Genomic DNA, 21779 nt, shown 5'->3' on the forward strand with positions numbered 1-21779 from the left:
CTACAGTAAATGGTTTCTGCCTTCTCTTCATTAGCAATTTTTTAAACTTTTGCACAATTTTATGTAATTACTTTGTACTTATTGGGAATTTTCATTATACAATCTCAAAGTTCTGAGACTGAACATTCCTAAGAGAGGAAAACTATACTGTTTTTTTAATAAACTACAAGCGAGACTGAGTTAATGGCCAAATTAGTGAAAAAGCAGAGTCAGACCCACTGGGCCTCTGGGCTGAGTGCATCTGGGCACAGACATAACCACCTGCTTGGATTTATTTTAAAGGCCTTGCTACACTGAAGACTTTTCTCATTTGAGTTATCCCTGTCTAAAGAACTTCCTAAAACACAGTCTAAGTCATCTTAGCTAAAGGATGCTATTTTTAAAATAAAAGAACTAAGGAAACTCATATTTATGTGTTATTTCAAGCACCTTTAGAAGTACTATTATGCCACCTGAAATAGATATAGAGATGTAACTATACATATAGGTATAGATACATATAGATGATACAGATATAGCTCTAGCTATAGGTATAGATATAGATATAGATATAGATATAGATATAGATATAGATATAGATATATAGATATAGATAGATATAAAATTAGGATCTAATGCAGTGTTCATTGAAGCCAGTGGAGATGCACTTAATAAATTGTGCATGTGGTCTATACAGAGTCAAGAGTAACCTGGCACCTTGCAGGAATACTACCTTTTGAGTAGACAAATGGGAAATCAGAAGTTTTATCAAGCTTAACATTCATTGATGATTACATTCATTCTGCTTATAACATTGGATTTTAAAGACAAGATTCTTAGGTTAGACTTTAAGCTTATTTCATTGTCCCCTAATTTGCTCCTAAAACAGTAAGATAGTAGACAAAGTCAGGGATGAAGTGCTGAAGAATGCTGCATAAATCTGTAAAAATTGTGTCTGCAAAAAAAGGAAATTTCTGTGTATTAATGGAATGGAACCATGCAGCATATCCATGATGCTGCATTTTATAGGTATGCTTAAAAGCAAGATGAAAGAAAGCAAATGGCCTTTCTGCAACAAAAAGAGAAACGCAGTTTACTGTTTACACACTATAAAACAATTTATGATTCCAGAAACTTAAGGATTCTGCTAAACCCAGTACACAATTATGGTACATCCAGAATTTCCTGACTTCTCTATTTTTTTCAGCATCAAATGTCACAAGATCTTTAAAGAGGGTAGGGGGTTGAGAAGCTTATTGTCTTGGAGATGTGAATAAGCCTCCTAACCTATATAGGTGTGTCAATCCATGATGCAGGGCCTGTAAAAAGTGTGCAGGATCAGATACTCTTAACCCCTGCACCCAGTGTCAGAGGTAGGAGTTTAAATTGATGAGTACTTTTAAAACGGAATATGTATATTCCTGAGGTATAACCTGGATATTACATTATTTTCCCCTCATACAAAGACCCAAGCTTATGTCATACTTATCTGGGGGACAAGGAAGTTGAAATTTGAAAGTTTATCATTCAGACTATTTGTTGAGCTCAACTGTGTTAGACTGGTGGTCCCCTGGTTTCCACTCTGCCCTGACTTTAAAGGCACTGACAGCCACTGCTTCCTCCTTTGCTGTGCCTGTCAGGGAGGTGGTAAGAGAATTGTGGTAGCTCTGCATGCAAAGGCACAACCTCTGGCAATGTTCTAAGACAAGAAGTTGAATGCTGGTTTTATGGACCTGATCCTGAATTTGAAAACAGAAGCCTGGATTTTGGCATCTAGATTATGAATCCCTTTGTTTTAGGTTTCAGATTCTCTGTGCAGTGTGGCGGGCAGCATGGCATTCCAATAAATCATATCAACTTTATGCCACTGACAAAAAGGCAATGCCTAATAAAATTCTTAATATGTCACCCCTTTCCAGATCTAAAGGTTAAAGCCAAGTTCAAGTTGACAGCTCTGAGCACTGAGAACCAACACCCTGTGTGCTACACAACCACAGCCTTATTCAATTCTCATCTCACTTCCGTTTAAAATCTTACCATGAGTATTTATATGGTTACATGTGTATCCTACATTAAATTTAATAAGAGAGCTATGGAGTTTGGAAATGACACTGTTGGCATCCCTGGGGTTCTTCATCAGCTTTTTTAAGAATTTGGAACCATTCCCTGAAGCCTGTTATTATTTCTCATGAGCCTGAAATCTTTACACTTATTTTAATCAAGCAATACCATTTCATAATTCCACAAAATTATTACTGTTTTCACTAAGACAGGTTCTTTGTGGAATAGTAATATTCAGATTCCATGGTTAAATCCCTACCTTACTATCTGTTAGAAAAATAAATTTCTAAATGTGTTTCTATGGAGACCTGATAGGATGAAGGCACAATATATAATCCTGATAATTACAAGTCTTTAGTTTTCAGATCTACATAAAAATGCCAGTTTGAATAAGCTCTTTCATTAATAAATGTTATTTTATTTTTATCTGACATCCAGTTTTTCATATACAGGAATTTTATGTTTGAAAAATAGTAGAAAGCAAGATGACACAACCAAAGACATGTTAGGGTATGTTTTTCAAACAACTCAGGGACTTAGAAGTGTAGAAAGTGTCTATGCTGCTCTGACTGCAGAAAATAAAAAGCATTACAATTTAAATTACATCATTCTGCTTTATTGACTCTTTGGCTGTGCTGAACATCAATAACACTCTTTCTTTAACTTTACCTCCTAAGTCACCCTGAATTTATCTCAGGGATTTTTTACAGAGAGCTTTACAAATCCCTCCCATAAAAGAGAGATCTGTCAGTAGCACGGCCTCTACCCAGCACCATTGTGCCAAGAGAAGATGGGCTATGTGCATGTGACCCACTAGCTCTACATGTGTTTATACTCCAGACACATTTATTCAGAATCTTCTATCAAGAGACATCATTCTTTAAAGTACATTTGAGGGGAGAAAATGCAGAAAAAAAAGATAATGCTTTCTCAAAAAAAGAAAAAAAATCAGGGACCTTTTATTTGGTCACCACCCTTTATTTGCCAACACCCTTGATTTCCTTTACATCTCTTGAGCCGAACCACCCAACCAGTCTTATTTGGGACAGTGCTCAACAGACCTATGTGAGGTTTGGTTCAATCCTCCTTGAAGAGTTAACCAGAGATTGATTCAGCAATGCTTCACAAAGCATGCATCTACCAGTTTACCTGTACCCACACACAGAATGTTTCACTGGCTAATAGACTACAACATTTTGTTTTTCTCTTTATGGAATGCCCTATGGAATAGATGTGAGATTCATAATTCATTGTTCCTGTCATGGTGCAAAGGAGAATTCCCAGTACAGGGCTGTCTGACTGCATGTCCTGGGGTCTGACTCCCTGCCCTCAGCAGAACTCCAGCTCTGATCTGAGCAAAACCAGCAGACATCACATAAGTGTTATACTCTTTTTTGCATCATCAAGGAAAAGCATTTCTCTTACTTGTATCGGGCTTGTATATGCTTGGCTTTTGTATTCATCTCCTGTTTAGCTCTTGCTTTATTCTTTGATGTAAGTAAAGCAACTTTTTAAAAAAATAATAAAAGTTATATAATCTTATTTCAGAAGGTACAGAGAAGGGAAAAAAAGTTCCACAAAACATGCTTTTTTGTCATAAAAATCAGGATTCTGTCAAATATATCCTGGTACTTGTAATCTAGTCTTCGCATCTACGATGATGAAGCACATTGGATAGAGAAAAGTACAGAATAAAATTAGTAAATAAATTCAAGGAAAATGTTTAGTACACAGAACCTTCTTGTCTATAAAAAGACTTACACTTCAACACCAAAGATTACTCTTTCATTAAAGAATTGTATTTTGCCTTCATTGTTTTTTGAAGGATATTTGTTTTCCAGGTTCTTAGATTTACAGAAGCCATCATCATTCCTGCAGTGTCTTCTGATAAGGCTATGTTAAGCATGTGCTGCTAATGTATATGCCTCACAGAACTCTTCATTACATACTGGAACTCAGCGATTATTCTCTTTTGGGGAGGGAATTAATCTTGACTAAAACAAAACACTTTGAGTGACTTTAAGTGCTGCGGCATGGAGCTGAGCCTGCTTGCATCCCAGAGATGTGCACAGACAGAGGGCTGAAGAGTGGACATAAGGCTCTGTGCTGCCACAGGCCAGTGATGCCAGTGAATTGCAACCCGCAGGAATGCATCAGCTGTACCACTGCTTGGAGCCCCAAGGTGAACTCCACAGCCTATCAAGATACAGTTCGTTTTGCTTTCTTTTATGCTCTTAAAATGACTTGCTGATGTGTTGGCAGTCGCAGCTCTTGCTGAAGGCAGTTGGGATTACAAGTCCTCATCTCAAAGTGATTAAAGATCAGATTTATGTAAAATGTAAATATTTCATAACGTAGCTGTCAGCTCATTCTAAAGTGAAAACAAGTCTAAGAGCTGACTAAAAGCTTTGGTTTGGTGTTTAGATGAGAACAACTGCTATAATTTTATTTTATTTTATTTGTTTGAGATCTATTATTTTAACTGTGCATATTTGATTACCTGTATGATTTAATCAATACAATTCCTGAATTAGTTGTGTGGGTGTTAAGCCAGGTGCAAGGTCTTTTGCCACATTATCAAGAGCTCAGAAATGGTTGTCTTGGTTGAGGACTGCAGTCAGCCCAATGAGGCATTGCTTCTGCTAATGTGCTCTCATGATTTTTTCTGTGAAGCCACACAGAAATAGAACTGCTTTTCCTTCTCAGAAGAAAAAGCTGGCCAGTATGTCTGTGGCTGAAACTGGTCAATGGGTCCCTCTTGCCTACAGGCCATTTCTTCTTCTTACAACTATTAGCCATGGGAAAACATGATTACATCCTTCCAACAGGAAAGCATCCTTCCAAGTCAGGTCAGACTACAGCTCTGAATAATGTTTTCCTGGGGAACCTCTCTTGTTCCAGGCATAGTAACATACCTTGGTTTTAGGCACGTCTGTTTAGAAGCTGGGGTGAGCATGTTGTCTTTCTTTTTAGATATCTGCTGGCAGGACTTGGAAATTCAGAGTGGTTTATCCTGAATAGTCTCATTAGGAGTCACTAATAAGCAGGTTACTTTGACATGTAAAGTGAGATCTGCTCCTCTATATTTTTATATGTACCTTTAATTTCTAGATCCTAGATTTCCTTATCTAAAGAACTGGGCAATTAAATACAGCATTTACCATAAAGAATACTTTTTATTTACATGAAGTAGACCTCACATATGGTAAGCTTTCCTGAAATATATGTCTGGAAAAATTTAATGATTTTTATTATTTAAAATTGCATTCACATTTGAAGGTTTGACCCTGTGTTCATTTAATCAATTTCTGGTATCTATTAAAAATATCTCTCTCTCAATCTTTGTACCATCCATGCTAAAGCAGATTGCTCCTTATCACTTACATCTTATGACTCTCTGTAGAAAAAGAGCTGTTTTCAGGATGAAATGTTTCTTTGAATAGCATCTAAGAAAAGGAAAACAATAATATCAGAATTCATAAACTTTCAGAAAGTGCATAATTTAATTTAATTTGTACTATTTATCCCTAGAAAAAATTGTACTAATTTTACAGCATTATCCATGTCTTTTGCTTTTGTTGTGAATACACAAGTGTCTGCGATATAAATTGTCTCTCTTTTAATTTAAAGGAGCATTACAGTGGATCTAGATTCAGTTAGGGAGAGGACATATTTTGCTGTCTCTAATGAGTATTTTAAAGTACTCAAATTTGTATTTTAAAACTTCTTCAGCAAAATATCAGGCAAGAGGGGGGAAAAAGGTCTTAGATGACATATTAAAAGTAAAACCTTCAAAAGTAATATTTTATAATGAAGACCCTTTCAAAGACAGCATTGGGTTCCAAAACAAGATTGGGAGTCTTGGATTTACTTCTTGCTCCAATGGGGGCTGCTTGTATAGTTTAGTTGTTTAGCTTCTGTTTACATTAGTGTAACTGTGCTATTTGATCCACCAGTAACAGAACCTTAAAATAGGCCAAAATATAATTAAGGCTCTCTTTAAGGCCACTTTTCCTATTGAATGTCATGAGAAGGGAATTATAACTGAAAGGATTGTAATTGAAAAACAGATCTCTTTGCTTCTGTTTTCCCATTTCAAGAATAAATGGAAAATGAGCAGAGATGTGGCTTTGGAAAATCAATTATTTGGATCACCTCAGTAAAATTTTGTTTGATTTTTCACAGAGATAACCTGTGAAATACTGAGAATATTACAGGTGCTATGTTTATAGTTTCTTCAGTCTATTCATCATTTACTTTTGGTGGGGTTTTTGTTGTACTTTTTTGAGGGGTGGGTATTGTAGAATTTTTAGGCCAAGTAATTCCTTTGACTTGTCAAAGGCAACAATTCCTTGACCTTGAGGTTGGTTTGGACAAATAAATTGTTTGCTACTGTGACAATGAAACAATGGGCAGCAACAGTGTTTAACTTTTGCTTTATTTGTTTTCAGTTCACTAGTACACTTAAAATATCAATGAGTTGGTTTTTTGCTAATCTTTGATTGATTTTTTTAGGTGCTGGACCAGAAGAATCTGCTGTTTTCTAGTGCTCTTCTCCTTCATTTTGCTAATAAAAATCCCTGCCTTTTGTAGATTGCTACCATCTTCTTCCCTCTTACTACAATCCCCCATTGCCTAAAACTCAACAATTCTCTTAACAAAAATGCACAGGAACAGAATACAAGAAATCATATCTTGTTTTGGTTTACATCCCTTATTCCAACCCCAGTGATATCTAACTTCAGGGGAAGGTAAGGTGCAATCCATTGATAAGAAAGTCCCATTTTCATTTCTGGGCTCCCAGCATAAGAACCTGGATCTGTTGGAGTGAGTCCAGAGGAGGACCACAAAGATGACTGGAGAGCTGGAGCACCTCTCCTGTGAGGACAGGCTGAGAGAGTTGGGGTTCTTCAGCCTGGCAAACAGAAGCTCCAGGGACACCTTATGGTGCCTTCCAGTACTAAAGGGGACCTACAGGAAATCTGGAAAGGGACTTTTTACAAGGGCATGGAGTGACAAGGTAATGCCTTAAACTGAAGCAGAGTAGGCTCAGATTGGATATTTAGAGGATGTTAATTATTGTGAGAATGGTGAGGCACTGAAACAGTGCCCAGGGATGTTATAGATGCCTCATCTCTGGAAGTGTTCAAGGTCAGGTTGAATGGGGGCCTGTGCAACCTGATCTAGGGGATGGCACCCCTGCCTTGGAAGGACATGGGGCTTGAACTGGGTGATCTTTACAGTCCTCTCCAACTCAAAACATTCTGTGGTTTGAAACATTATATTTAAAGGAGTAGATGGAAGAGAAAAAAATCACAGGTAGTTTTGGCCATGGGCTTGCCTGCTTGGGTATTAAAAGAAGAATTGTAGTGGATATTAAAAGTCTTATGGACTTACATTTTCCCAGCATGAGTTATTGAAAAATAATACAACTTTCAAAAAAAGTGCTACTCTTTTATTATAACCTTAATGCCCACCTTTATTCTGGCTTTTATTGTAACTTTTAAGGAATAAAATGTCAAGCACATTCTTCAGTTAGTAGCAACTGATTCCTTGATGAAAAAATTCTTGGTGTTAAAAGCATCTGCCAAGCATCTTCACCCTACACTCTCTGTTGCTGATACACTATTATTGGGTATGCATGTGTGTAGGCATCTGTCTGTCTATCCAGACACAGATTATAGTGTATACCTTGACATTTAAAATTTTATCAGACCATGTGTTTCACATGAAATCCAAGAAATTACATGCCTCAGAAAACTTCATAAAGAGGCATTTGACATTAAGACTGTTGTGACTTTTTGAGCACATCCAATTGACTACACCACTTAATTTTCTTCTCAGGTATTAATGCTACTTTTGATATATTCCACACCATGCCCGTTCCTTTGACATCAGTAGAAATTATATGTGTAAACTCAGTGAGAGAAAATTTAAGTCTATGGTACTTACAGTTAAAGATATAGCTTGGCAACAGAATTTACAGTGTGAAAACCAAGAAATAGGTTGTATTATTTATCCCATTAACCTATTATTTTCATACTCTACTGAGGCAAATAAGTGCATTTTGTTAGTCAGAAAATAGCTCTCCATCAGGTTTATTCCTCTTTAAATTTTATGCATTTTATTTGTTCTTTTCTTTTTCCACTATTAATTTATACCCTAGGCTCTAGTATTCTAACCTACTATTTTCTAAGGTAATCTAGGACTTCTAGTGTCTATAGAGATGATATACTTCATATGCCTAACAATATGAGTATGATTTTCAGGTATAGTCAGTAGGCAGCTAAAGGTAGGGGAATTCAGTTTGTTCATTTACATGGACTCTGGATCAACACCTTAACTTTTGAACAAGAAAGATAAGATTGCTGGCAAAACTCCTTCAGCAATTTGTCATTAATCTGTAGCTGGAGGTCATAATTACTTCCCAGCTACATTCACACAGACAAATTGAAAGGTCAGTATTTGAAAGAACAGTTTTACCAGCGGTTGCTTCGCTGTGAGGTCTGTGACAGGAGTTATTTCCTTTTCCAAATGCCTGCAAATGCCAAGTTTCTCAGGAAAAAGGCAATAAGTAGAAGACTAAATGTTTACAGGGAACTACTGTGTCTGGTTCCCCCTATAAAAATCAATTTTGTTTAAGCAAATCTCTCTTGTCCAAGGGAGGCTAATTATAAATACATCTACAAGGACTTTAACATATGTTTAACTGCTTACAAAATGTCTCTCTCCAGTTAAAGTGAGGGAATTACACACAGTGTTGTTAAATTAAACATACATGTATATCTCCTGAAAAATTCAGGAAAACCTGGATAACAATAGATTCTATTAGGTTTTGGTTGAGCAAGGACTGTGCGCCCTTGAATAGTTTAAGAAATCCTCTTTTTTTAGAGTTTGATTATTAAAGGAAAAAAAACCCAAACAACTAAATCAGATTTCCAATTTACTTGCAGGTTTCCTTCTGTTCTACCAATTCCTCCTGCCTCTCTATTTTTTCTTTTTAAATCAGAAGATTAAATCTGGGGGAGGTTGGTTGGCTTTGTTCATTTGTGTGGGGTTTTTTGGCAATTTGATTGGAGTTCAGATTTTTGTTCACATGCTTGGAAATTAAAACATGAGAGTTATCACCATTAACTAAATGTGACAAAGAGATTTTAGCTCATTTTTTAAGATCCTTTTTGATGACCTGATTATCCAATGCAATGATTACAATATGGTTTTCCTAAAAGCATAGCAGAAGTGTGTGTGAGAGATAAAAGCTTTGGCTGCTGCAGTGAGACTCTGGTGAATATCTTGTTACAAGAATAGCTACTGGAACACTTGTTCTGGTTTTTACACATGCATCTCTCTTCTGCAGCTTATCCCATGAATGGTCCAGCTGTCCCTGTCTCAGTCCCCTGATAACCTGAAAGTTTAAATGAACACAGAAGATGCATGGGGAACAGAGAACACAGGCTGTGCATTCTTACAGAGTCAAAAAAACTGAGTCAATGAAAGAGTTATTTTCTTAAACACACTTTCTCATGACATGCAGCTGGCGACTCTGAGGTATCAGGTGGCCGTGAATGTCTTTATTTATGGATGCACAGAGCAGGACAACTCAAACACAGAACAGAGAGTTCTCAGAAGTATTGTCAGTATGCTGAAAGTCCCTCTAAGAGGAAGGACAACACAATCAAAGTGCAGTTCAGGAGCCACTTCAAGATGAGTTACTCAAGGAAAAGATTACAAGCCTCAAGGAAATTAATCCTTTCAATTATCACCATACGAACTGCAAAAGACCCTGAAAACTAGTAACATTTTATAATGCAAGGGATACAGAACTTAGGATAAATTTGGGAAGCTCCTTCATTCACACACAAAGTGATGTGCATGAGATTTAAAAGTTAAATTGAAAGACCACATAAAAAAAAATTATAGTGACAGAGGAGAACCCTGGACAGAGGGAGCAGCAAAGCAACCAAATATGCTTCTGAACAGCAAGCAAGTTTTTTTATCATAAAATGAATGTTGTTAAACTAACATAATTTATCAATCATGCTTCTTTTCAGTATTTTTTTCTGCTTTTCCTTTCATGCAGGATTAAGAACTGGTGCAAAAGGAAGGTATGTAGGTAAGAAAGACATATAATGAAAAAATATTTTTTTGTGAACTCTGCAAAATACCCCGAATTATAATATATAAAACCATCACAGAACAAAATAATTTCCTGCTACATTTGCAGAGACTGCGTTTTTGACTCTTAAAAAAAAAAGACTATTACAAATAAACAGCAATGTAATGAGGAATGTAGAGATAACTTACCTCAGCAAATTCCAGGTACTATGTGCTTTATCCCAGTCAAATTTTGTACTGTGAGGAAACTTATTCAGGCAAATCTGCATTTACCACTATGTTAGATTTAGAATTAGACAAAAGGAAAATAGGAGTTTATCTGAACTGTTTCTTCCATTAGATTTTTTTTCCTTTTTAGTTCTTCCAGGTACATTTTCACCTTTTGCATAAAGAAATTGGTGCTCTGAGCTAAATCACCTATTTCACAGATTGGTATGTAGATACAAGCTATATAATCAGTGAGGACTTAATAAACAGAAAAGGAAAAGGAAAGTCAGTTCTATTTTGCAACCATATTTTAACATATAGGAAATGTAAAAGATCCATCACATCTTTCAGTTGTGAATTTCCTTCTCTAACAGCACTGATGCTCAGAGATTTCATTCTGCATAGGAAATGAAGAATTGCTCACTTCTTCCTTGCTTACTTAGGATTACACAGAATTTCTTGAAAAATAAATATTGAAATTCATAACTGAGGGCCTCTGATTGCCTCTAATTTCCAAGGAGATACGTATCATAGGAGACCCCCATTCCTTTTTACATGAATGAAGGCCAGCAGCAGTCTTGCCCTGTAAAATGTTCTGGAACACTTCACACTTGTATCAATTGACATATTGACATTAATCCTCTGTTTGTACAAGAAATATCACAACCATGTGGGAAGCATTTACTGGAGCAAGCAGCAAAGAATTTGAAAAAAACCTACCCAGTGTGTCAGTGACTGATGAGATTTATGTTAGTGGGAGGAAAAACAGGCATTAAATCAAGATATATTTATGCAAACTTCATTTTACTGTGTATTTGGCTTTGCTATTAAGTTATTTATAGTTATAATTTACTTAACCAGTGGTTCCGTGTCTGGCTCCTGTTTCAAGAATTCATCAAAAATTCATCATCTGATCTGTTTAATAATATATACTTTAAAATGGAAAGCAACAAACTATAAATGACATAGGAGGGAAAGAAAACATATGGTGCTTTATATTCATTCTTAATGGATATGAATCACAGAAGTGAATGCAGGTAAAATGAATGGGAATATTGGTTTGCAAGATAGTAAATAGGAGGAGTTAAAACATGTTTCTCTTTCATAATTTTTGAATTTCCCCATTACTGAAATTTAATGGAGGGAAGTACTTCTACTACACTCATCAGGAATCTTAACATCAGGTCGTTCTGCCACCCTGCAAATTGACTTCATTGCACAGGTCCCTGCTTGGTATAAAGGGCCCTGATGTCTGTGACCCTAAAAACTCATGGGGAGTTTTGGACCCTTGAAACTCATTGGTTCTGAATGGTAGTTCAGAACTGGTAGCAAAGCTACAACTTCGCTGCCAACGTCCAACCTGGTCCTAGGTAACATCACAGAAATGGTGACAGGATTTGGATACACTGTTTAGTATTGATCTTTGTATACCCTCATTACCTGGAAGAAAAATCTTCACTGAAACTAGCACAAATGCTATTGTCAGCAGTGAATGGGGTGAGTTCCCAGACTTGTAGTTTTTGGTATGTGTCAGCAAGTATTGAGTAAGAGGAGACAGCTCCAGACAAATGGGGAAATGGGATATGGAAAAAGCCTTCTTGCATAATCTTTGATTCATCTTACAATAAAACTGTGTTCATGTCATTGTTAATGACGAGAAGATGTGTGTAATCCTTGAGGGATTTATCTGCTGGTGAGTGTTAATCACTTCTCCCTGCATCCTAGTGAAGGGCTCATGTCAGCCATCAGAGTGCATCCAGCAATGCTCAAACAAAAACTTCTTCCTAAAGCCTTGCTGGTAAGAGTTCTTATTTTGATTCCAGTTACTGTCAGAAGGACTGAAAAAGTCCCCAGGCATTTCCTGAAGTAGTGAAGTGGAAGATTTCTCCCAGAGGAAGATGGACAAAGTTAGAGAGACACATATTACCTGGCATTAGCAGTGCCAGAGTCTCAGGAGAGCCCTATGCAGAGCTTTCAATGAGCCTCTGAAACTACAGCAAGTAATGGCATGTCAGAGAGCCTTATAAAATGGTGAGATGGACAGAAAGGCTCTTAGTGAAGGTAACCACCATTTTTATGCTTGGAAGAAGTTAGGTTATTCTACTTTATGGATCACTGATTAAAAGATTTGCAAACAACATTCATAAACATTTCATTCAAGTTCTGTTGTAGAATTGAGAGCCACATTTCCTGTAAAGTATTTGTCCAAGCTATTTCAGAAGCTTAAAAATGAGCTGAGGTTTCTCTTGGTGAAATCCAGGTATGGTTGTACTTCTTGCTGTTATATAACAACATAAAGATGTGAGCCCCATGGTGCGAGGGAGTTCTAAGCTAACGTGTGAGCCTGGACTTCCTCCTGCTTTGGTTTCCTTTCTGCTTCCTCCTGCTTTGGTTTCCTTTCTGCTTCCAGAGTCAGTATTTCTGCTGTTTCAAAGGCACTTCTTATATTTATTCCAAATGAAAGAACTTATCACCCTTCTCTCTTTTACCTCTTGTCCCAAGTTTTTCTGAGGTGGGCACAGGCTCTGAGGAGCTGGGAAACCTCCCTTTGGCCAATCAAACAAATGGGTCCGGTAATTTCAGCTGTATTTCTAAGTCTCATAAATTAGGTAAATGTATGTGCTTTTCCACAGGCAATTTTGAATTTAGCATGGTCTGTTGACACAAAAGTTTGGGATTTAGTGAATTAGAGAACAGAAATAATTGGAACAGAAATAATCAGAACTGCAATGAGAAATGTCATCCTGTCGAAGTTCAGCACAAAACTTGAATATGGCTTTTTCTACAGTCTCCTTTATATGAAGTTGCACGGATGAACTAGTTTAACTTCTTTATAGAACTGGAGCCCAGCAAGTAAGGAGTTAATAGTAGAATCAAATATTTCAACTTTTTAGGTGATAAGGAGGAGAAATTGTATATTTTAGATAGCTAAATATACCTAATTTACATACTCTTGATGGAAAGACAGTCCCCAAATAGTTGTTTCTCCCCAGAATTATATAGTGAGCTGTTAGACTGACTTCAGTGCTAAACAAAATTTCTTAACAGGATTTTAAGAAACCTTTAATATTGGGCTCAGGAGTGTGGGGGATTTTACCATATGTAGTATTTCTGGGCTGTTTGTTTTGTTTTCATTCTCATCCTGGATCTTCTCTTTAAGTTCTGGGGTAGTATTTGCAGTAGTTTCAAAGTTCAGACAAAGAGGGCTTTGTGCCTCAAAGGAAAATTCATCTTTTTTGTTATGGAGACAAAAATGAGCATCAGGGTCCCTAACATTTTGATATTTCATGTTTCTCCTTCCCCATGCCCCTTATTGGGGTGGATTTTGGTAAGTAGCAACAGTAATGATAAAGTGCCCATCAGATTCTTAATTTGGCTGCTACATGAGTTGGTCATTTTCTCATCTAAAAGCAATAAATCTTCTGCCTTCCCAGGACACCTGAAAATGTCAGTCTTTGTCAATTATTATTGTATTCTTATGTATCGTTACCTTATTGTTGTTGCAATCTTACATGCTCTTTTTCATTGATGTTTTATTTGTAGTGGTTACCCACGATGTAAGATTTGCCATTAAACAATGCTAAGTGAGTCAGTGCCTTCAGAAGAAAATGTAGCTGATAGCATGCTCCTTATTTGTGTGATAAGTATTTTTATTAGAATTAGATTTCAGATTCCTCCTCTCCCCCATTCTTTTTTAACCATTCAGAATAATTATGTGTGAATACAAGACAAAATATTTCTTTATCTTCCCTTGTAAAATAATTGTTCATAATGGTAAAAACGGGTGATTTGCATGTTTGCATAATGAAATGCAAATGAAGGCAGGCTGAGAGGAGGCGGAGCAATGCCTGCAGTGCACAAGGCTCCACAGGCACAGCAGGGTGGCTGGTGGGCTCACTGGGCCAAGTCAGAGACCCTTGCAAATACCAGGGTACCAATGCAGGGGCCAAACTCCAGCCCTGCTACAGTGATTGTGATTACATTTTAAGAGGCATTTGATAGAGAATAAAAGTGAAAATGCCCACAGATTGGCTCTCCACAATTCGTTGTAGGGGGCACAGAAATTCCTTTGTTTGGCCTTGTGTGTTTCATCAGAATAATTAATGGGCCTGACAATTTAATTCTGTGTAATCATATTCTTATAAGCAATTTTACAATTCCTCATTTATCAAATTCTGCAGGAGAAGCAGAAATGTTGAAAAATAGGCACAAAAGAAAACCTGGCCTCTGCTGGGTGCTGAGGTACCTGAAATTTCAAGGGAAAAAAAGGCATAATACATAAGTATGAAAAGTAGATTATTCCAACTTTAAGGTGAAGATATTGTGCTGCACATGTGAGAGTAGGAAGTAGATTGGATCCTTCCTGTGGTTCAGATTACTGGTGAACAAAAATCATGAAGAATTACAGGACTTAAGGGATGTAATGGGATGCTGTGACTAGTATGACCCCCTAGGAAAGGTATTTCTCTTTGAAACCACCTTGGCCCTTCTTAATGACACTTTTCCAGTTGAAAGACCAAACACTGACCAAACACAAAGTCTAGAGTCTCCCTAACCATCATCCACATCCAGTTTTTTAAAGTACCCTCAAATAATTCGTTACTGTTATATATTTATAAAAGTGACTTAAGCACTTTGAAGGTTAATGGTTAATTAAACACAGTGGGACATGCAGTCCAAAGAGGACTGATTAATGGTCATTTATTATATCAGGGTTTTAAAAAACTGCTTCATATTGTACCAGACTATCCATAAGGACGAGTGCTATATCACATTTGGTACAAGAGTTGTTCTTACCATTTGGCACCCTGATGCCATGCATTTCTTTAGAAGATACAGTATTAAGATTCAAACCCCAAAATTCCTGATATATTCTTACCGAAGTTACCAAGTTACTAAGTTCTTACCAAAATTATCTATGGTATTCAGTCAATTTTCAAGGGATCAGGCATTAGGCATGCAGAGTTCACAAAAGAGATCTGTTCTGCTGTTATTTCCAACCTTACCAGGAGATGGAAAGTCATAGAATCATAGAATTCCCTGAGCTGGAAGGAACCCACGAGGATCATCAAGTCCAACTCTTAGCCCTGCACAGGACATTCCAAGAGTCACACCATGTGTCTGAGAGCATTGCACAAACACTTAAACTCTGTCAGGCTTGGTGCTGTGACCACCTCCCTGGGGAAACCATTCCAGTGCCCAACCACACTGGGTAAAGAACCTTCTCTTAATGTCTAACCTAATCCTCCCCTGACAAAGCTTCAGATTACTTCCAAGTCCACTCATTTCAACTCAGATCTGGTGTCTCTGCCAGGTGTTGGCAGTGACTCTCAAGTAAAGTGGCAGATTCTATGGCATTTCAGATTTGAGGAATAACTCACAAGTTTCTGACAGCATTGTTTCTTTGGAGTAACAGCCCTTCGAGACCCTGGGGCAGCCTATTGTGACTCACTACTGTTTGCAAGTGTTGGGTTTTGGGGGCTGTGTTTTTCCTTTTTTTTTGTTTTGTTTATTAGTTTGGTTCTGTTTCCAAAGAAGCATAACACTAGTTTCATGCTTCCAGGACATTAAACCATACCAAGGAATTTTTGTCTTGCCCTTTATGTCTTTTTATTCACTTTTGTCCTTACTAACCAGGACTGCAAATATTTTAGCAGCCCAGAGGTTCTCATTTGAGTTTTCTTTTAACCAAAAGCAATAAATGCTATTTTGTAATAAAATAATGCTAAATTATTATACCCTTGCTCTGCATTCTTTCTATACAAAATTTTTATTCTTTTGTGATTTTCATTCTCTGCCAGAACATTGGCTGCACATTATAGAGGGTGTGCTTATCCAAGCTGTGCATAATGATGCACACTGACATTCTGGGACCCAGATTATCCACTCGGTGCATGTTAATGCATACCTGGACTTCACCCAGGGATGAGCTAAACAGCTCCTTTTCTGAGGAAGCCTGACAAATTATTTACTGCTTCTTGAGGTTCTATCCCTCTCTATTCTGTGTCAGTACCAGAACTCTCAGGTTTGTGTGGACTCCAGTGATTTCATTCTTGACTTCTGTTTAATCCTCTCCTTATGCCAGTCATCTCCAATGAGTGACAGAGACCTGTAAGATCAGGATTTCCCATTCATATAACTGAGGGTTTCCTGTAGCATGTAGGATATGGGAAATCTATACCATTTCTGTACAGAACCAGACTGTCTGGAAGTCATACAGGTGCTATTAATGAGTAGCATGGAAAGACAGATCAGTAAAATGGCATCATGTGCCCTCTCCATGACAAATCCAACAGCAGATTTGTAGCACCAGGCTGGTTCTGTAGTGGTAAGGGATCCAGGCTTCATGCTGGCACTGTTCCTGCCCTGGAGAGTGAAAATGGGGGTTGTGGGGTGAGCTCACACTATAGCACAGATACCAGTTTCTCCCCAGGACCTCTAATACAGAGTTTTCTTTCCTCTTGAAACTCATTCTCTCTGGCTAAAGATCCCATATCAGGCAGGTTGGTACTGATGACCTGGAAGGTTCCTTCCAACCCACACATTCTATGATTCCATGACCAGCTTCACTGACCAATATCCAAACTGGAAGAGACTAATTCATACTACAGTTTTAAGACCTAGGGCAACGACTACGGTGGAAAACTCTAAGGTTTTGAAAATCAGTTTATTATTGCCTACATGCTAAAACTGTGTAGCTTCTAATTGTCATTCCTTATGCATAAGGAAAGTTGTTACTTCCACAATCCTCACACAAGAACACTCACACACAGACACTCTGCCACCCTGCCCCAATTCTTCAGGGAAATCTACAATTAAAATTGTGCCTGTGAAGAGTTGGACTAGGAAGAAATAGAATAAATTTATTGTGTAGAGGTCCCTGTTGCAGACTTTAAAAATCTACTATTTAGGATTATAATCAATTTAACTTTCTGGAGTAGGGGGTTGGCTCCATTAAAAAGAAAATAAAAAAGTTATCAGCATTAAATTTAGTTATTGGGGTGTTGTAACATCTATTTATCACAAGTCTATCCATCCCACAACATAAATACAATTCCCAAATAATTTTTGTCCTTTCTAGACTGTGTAGATATAATGAAATGCTTTCTGCCATCATCAGAACCTGTTGCTCCTTTCATAGCAGCACCAGTACATTCTAAAATTGAACATTTCTTAGAAAATGCTACAACCTGTTATGGTTTGGAGGAATTGCTGTGTAAAGTTGTTTTGGTTTTGGTGTTTTTTTGTGATGTCTGCAAGTTAGAGAGCAATGGCTTTGGGAATGAGGATTGGGAAAACATGTTGTGGGAGCAGCTGGCACCAAAAAAGGCACAATCAGTGAAGTAGGGAGCTAACACCATAGCTGATTGTATCAAGAGCTGATGATAAACCTCGGTTCATCACATATTTCTCAAGTTCTGTAACTCCACTGAAATAGTTGAGCTGTAGTAGCGTTGACCTAGGTCAGAAAATACTATTTCTTGTTCTGCTTACACATATATTAAATTTAATTCAAAGTATTAAAACATTTTTTAAAAGACTAGCAAAGACTTTTGAGAAGACTCATAATGGCTTTAACTAGTTAACTATGAAAACACATTTAATCAAAGTGCTATCTCAGGTAGACAAGAAGTGCAGCCAGCAGGAGGACACAATGGGTTCGGTTTCCATGGAAATTTGCTCAAAGTAAAAGGAAAGGCAAGCATTTCGTCTATAGATAAGTTAGTAAAATATTCTTGAAAACACTGTGAAGTCAACTAGTCTGCTATTAAAAAAAAAATCAATGAAATGCAATAGAAATTTTATAACTCTATACCTGTAAAAATAAGCAGCATAAATTTCTAGAGACAAAAGGAGCAAGGGAAGGGTTCAAAACTGTACCTGTTAATAAGTTTGCTTAGTAACAGGCACAGTGTGCTGAGTGAACCAAAGCTGTCTTTCCAAAGTCCTATTTTTAGAATGATCACTGCATTCTGCAAGCTCATCTATGACTTCACTGGTAAAATCAAAACACTACCTGGCCTGAAAAGAGTCAAAAATGATGAGGATTTTTATGACTACATCTACCAATATAAATGAGGAGTTTATGATGTTTTTTACTGATCATCATTTTATACCGGTGATATTTGGATTAAAAAATTCAGGAGTCCTTAGTTTGAGAGTGGAAACAAGTGATTTTTAATAAAGGACACAATTGCTGTTTGAATATATTAGCAAAAGGGGGGGGGTAATATTTTATTGTAATCAGCGTTATATGTATGCTTGGATACAATATTCAATAATGTGTATTTGCATCAGTATTCAGACTGTTTATTTGGGCTTTTTTGTTGCCTGTCTGGAGTCTGAAATACCCTAAGGGAGTCAGAATGAAGTCTTTTACAAACAAGGTCTGTATCAACTCAGCTATTGGTCAGCATCATTAAGAAATATAAATATCTTCTTAGTAAACTAAACAGCCATTAATCCAAAGGCAAAATTCCATAAGCAAAAGCTGTAAGAGGTGATTATTAAAACTCAGTTTAATTTCAGTGAATCACAGTCCTTCTGAAGTCACCTCTGCTGCCTGCTGGCTGTACATTAAATTGCATGTCAAATCAGCCAGTGTCTTTTGTGACATTGACATATTTCAGAGGTAAATTCTTCTTATTAATATCTGTTGAATGAAGGATTTATCATGAAATTTTGAGCCTTCGCTCAAGCCTCTGTGAAGCAAACAGGTAATTCCTGGTGACCTTAAGTCCATGGTACAAGCAGTACTGGTATAAGCCTTCCTTCATTATTTCTTTCATTACTGAAGCAAAGCAATCATTTGTGCTCTATTTTCATTTCCTGAAACCTACTGATTTCCAGAAAGTCTCAGATGTGATAAACATAATAATTTCAGCTGTAAATGTTAGCTCTTACTACTTTGTCCACTAGAGGTTTGTTTTCCTCTCATTTTCAATCATATAAATGATGAGTCTTTCATATGGGACAATGTTAACATAAATCCATAACAAGTAATTAGATCTATAATATTCTTGCAGAGATTTTGCCATTTAAGTTAGCTACACTGGAAGGTAGCTAACAAGTTCCTGAGATTTATGTAGTAATTTTCTTTTGCTTTTACGGTCTGATCCAGATTCCACTGAAGTTAATGCATGTTTTATCATGCCAAGAGCAGTTGGCTTAATGGTTTAGGAGTGAACTTATTAAAAAATAATAATAATAATAGTAATAAAAAATTAAAGAATCATCTTGTTTTTGTATTAAAGTAGCATCATATTAAGGAAATAATTAGGCTTGATGAAACATTATGAGTTTGGCAGTCAAATGCAAGAATCATTTCAGAATAAGAATTCTATTTTAAAGATAAACAAGATCATTGTTAGTCAAAGTAAAATAGTGCTAAGTCAAAAGAAAGAGTTGAGAATTTGGCTGACTTTATTGTTTTTTATCTTTTGGAAGGCACTGGGACTTTTGTTAAAACAGATCTCTCTCTACCTGAAAAACACCTTCATGCAAACATTTATAGTGTCACTTTGTGACTGGATATTTCCTTCTAGTCTTACAGCAATTACAACATTAAGTAGATATAATAATGAATAACACATTGTTAGCATGTGTACCACACAGAAGCCTTGTGGATCTGTGAAAGCATGGAGCATCCTTCATACAATGACAAAAAAAGCATTTTATCTAATATATTTCCTAATGCTGAAATAAACTGCTGTGCAATTGCCTGGCATTTGGCAAGCAAGAAGCACAGTTCCTACAATGCTGAGGATATCTTAGTTATGATGCTACTGTTTTAGATCATCCAGAATGTGTGTGTCATATTTATTCCTGAAATGCTTCCTCTGAAGAGCTAAACTGCTATTTTAATTACCTAATGCAAATTCCCCCCCAATCAAAAACAAGAACAAACTAACCTCTCAGATGCAGATAATGAGAACAAATCAATAATACCATTGTAAAACAGTACCAGCTTCGGGAGACAGATGCACAAGTAAATAGGTCCATTTGTTTTGAAATCCTTCCTGAACATCATGACTCATCTTCTGGTTCTATTTTGGGCTCTGTCGTGTGTCTCTGTGTGTGTGTGTGTGTGTGTGTGTGGCTGAGGTCACACAAGCCAGTAATCCAAGCAACTGAAGCAGTGTGTGTTGTCAAAAAGAACAGTTTATTACGTGGATTTTCTGTATAGAAATGTCTTTTCAGCTCTGCCTGTTCATAAAAGGATATGAGCAATAATCTACCTTGTCTGCAATGATTTAAATCTTCTTACTCAGAATTGGAACTACCTTCAAATTCCTTCTCTAGGTTGCATCAAATCTGACCCTTTATTTTCAGGGAAATCAGGTAAAACCGGTTAAGAGGTTTTTTGATTTCATCTGGAAAGCAGTGTGGGAGGGGTCAGAGAAATAATATATATTTAAAATAGAAATAGATTTCTAGGCTTAGATAGTAGCTTTTGCTGTAATAATGCCCTCAGGAGACTAGAAGGGTCACTTTTTATGCATTCATCCATAATTAAGAAAATTCAGTATGTATGCAGTAGATGAAAAGCATGATCATGAGTGCTTTTTTAGTTTGGGTGTTAAGTTTGAGGGCTGCAAAGAGTGCAGAACACTAATGTTCAGCGGCTGGGACATCTGCACGGAGCTGTCAGGCTGGGGCTCCTTCAGGGCACATGATGAGTCATCTGTGGCTGGCAGAGAGTGCTGCTCAGCAGGGCGAGCAAATCCCCCTGGCCAGAGCCCCTCCTGCCCGAGAGAGCAGATCTGCTGGGAAAGGAGGGAGAGGAGATGCCCACCATTCACACAGAAAATGCTGTGCTCTCTCCGGTTTTTAAGATTTTCATTTGCCCTTATGAGAGCTGGGAATATTGGTGGATTTCAATACAAATCTCTGGATGAAATGATGACAAGCTCCTAAAGTCAGTGCGAAGGATAAAGATCCACTAGTTCCAACAGGGTACTGTCACTCTGCACTCACTGCTTCAAAGCAATCCCTGGTTTTAGATTTGACAGTTTTGGAATTCCAGGGACAGTATTGTGTTACAAACATGAAGAAAATAAAGCCTGTGAGCCATACTATGCAGTAAAAATTCTGGGCAGTATATATCTGCCTCAGATCCTAACTTTCAAAGACTTGGTTGGCAGTTTGATTTGGGGTTTTGCTGCTGCCAATTACCTATTTTATTTTTGAATTTTTATTTCATTCTTTTTCCACAGAACTCCAAAGTCTTTTGTAGTATGGAGAGCTACTACGTTTTCTAGCTTAATTAGGATGGGGATGGGTGTTTTTTAAAACATTAAGATTTCTAGATCCATTAGGGGGCTTCAGCAGACTCTGACACAAATAATCTCTAGAATTAATTCTTTTCACCAGTGTCCTGAAAATAATGTCCAAGGGGAAGAAAGTAATCTTACGGC

The 21779-nt window shown here is 37.1% G+C and overlaps 1 protein-coding gene across 3 annotated transcripts in view; it reads right to left on the reverse strand.

Annotated features, from left to right (window-relative positions):
• Window positions 1-20422, reverse strand: part of TMEM196 (transmembrane protein 196) — a 100502-nt gene extending 80080 nt beyond the window's left edge. For 2 of the 3 annotated variants that reach the window (XM_074537038.1, XM_074537044.1), the window contains exon 1: window positions 20274-20422. The gene's annotated coding sequence lies outside the window, so the exon portion shown is untranslated. The remainder of the gene's footprint in view (window positions 1-20273) is intronic. The other variant, XM_074537049.1, reaches the window with a different exon arrangement.
• Between the last annotated feature and the right edge of the window lie 1357 nt (window positions 20423-21779).

The sequence above is a fragment of the Zonotrichia albicollis genome, chromosome 1 (assembly GCF_047830755.1).
Source record: "Zonotrichia albicollis isolate bZonAlb1 chromosome 1, bZonAlb1.hap1, whole genome shotgun sequence".
NCBI classification, from domain to species: Eukaryota; Metazoa; Chordata; class Aves; order Passeriformes; family Passerellidae; genus Zonotrichia; species Zonotrichia albicollis.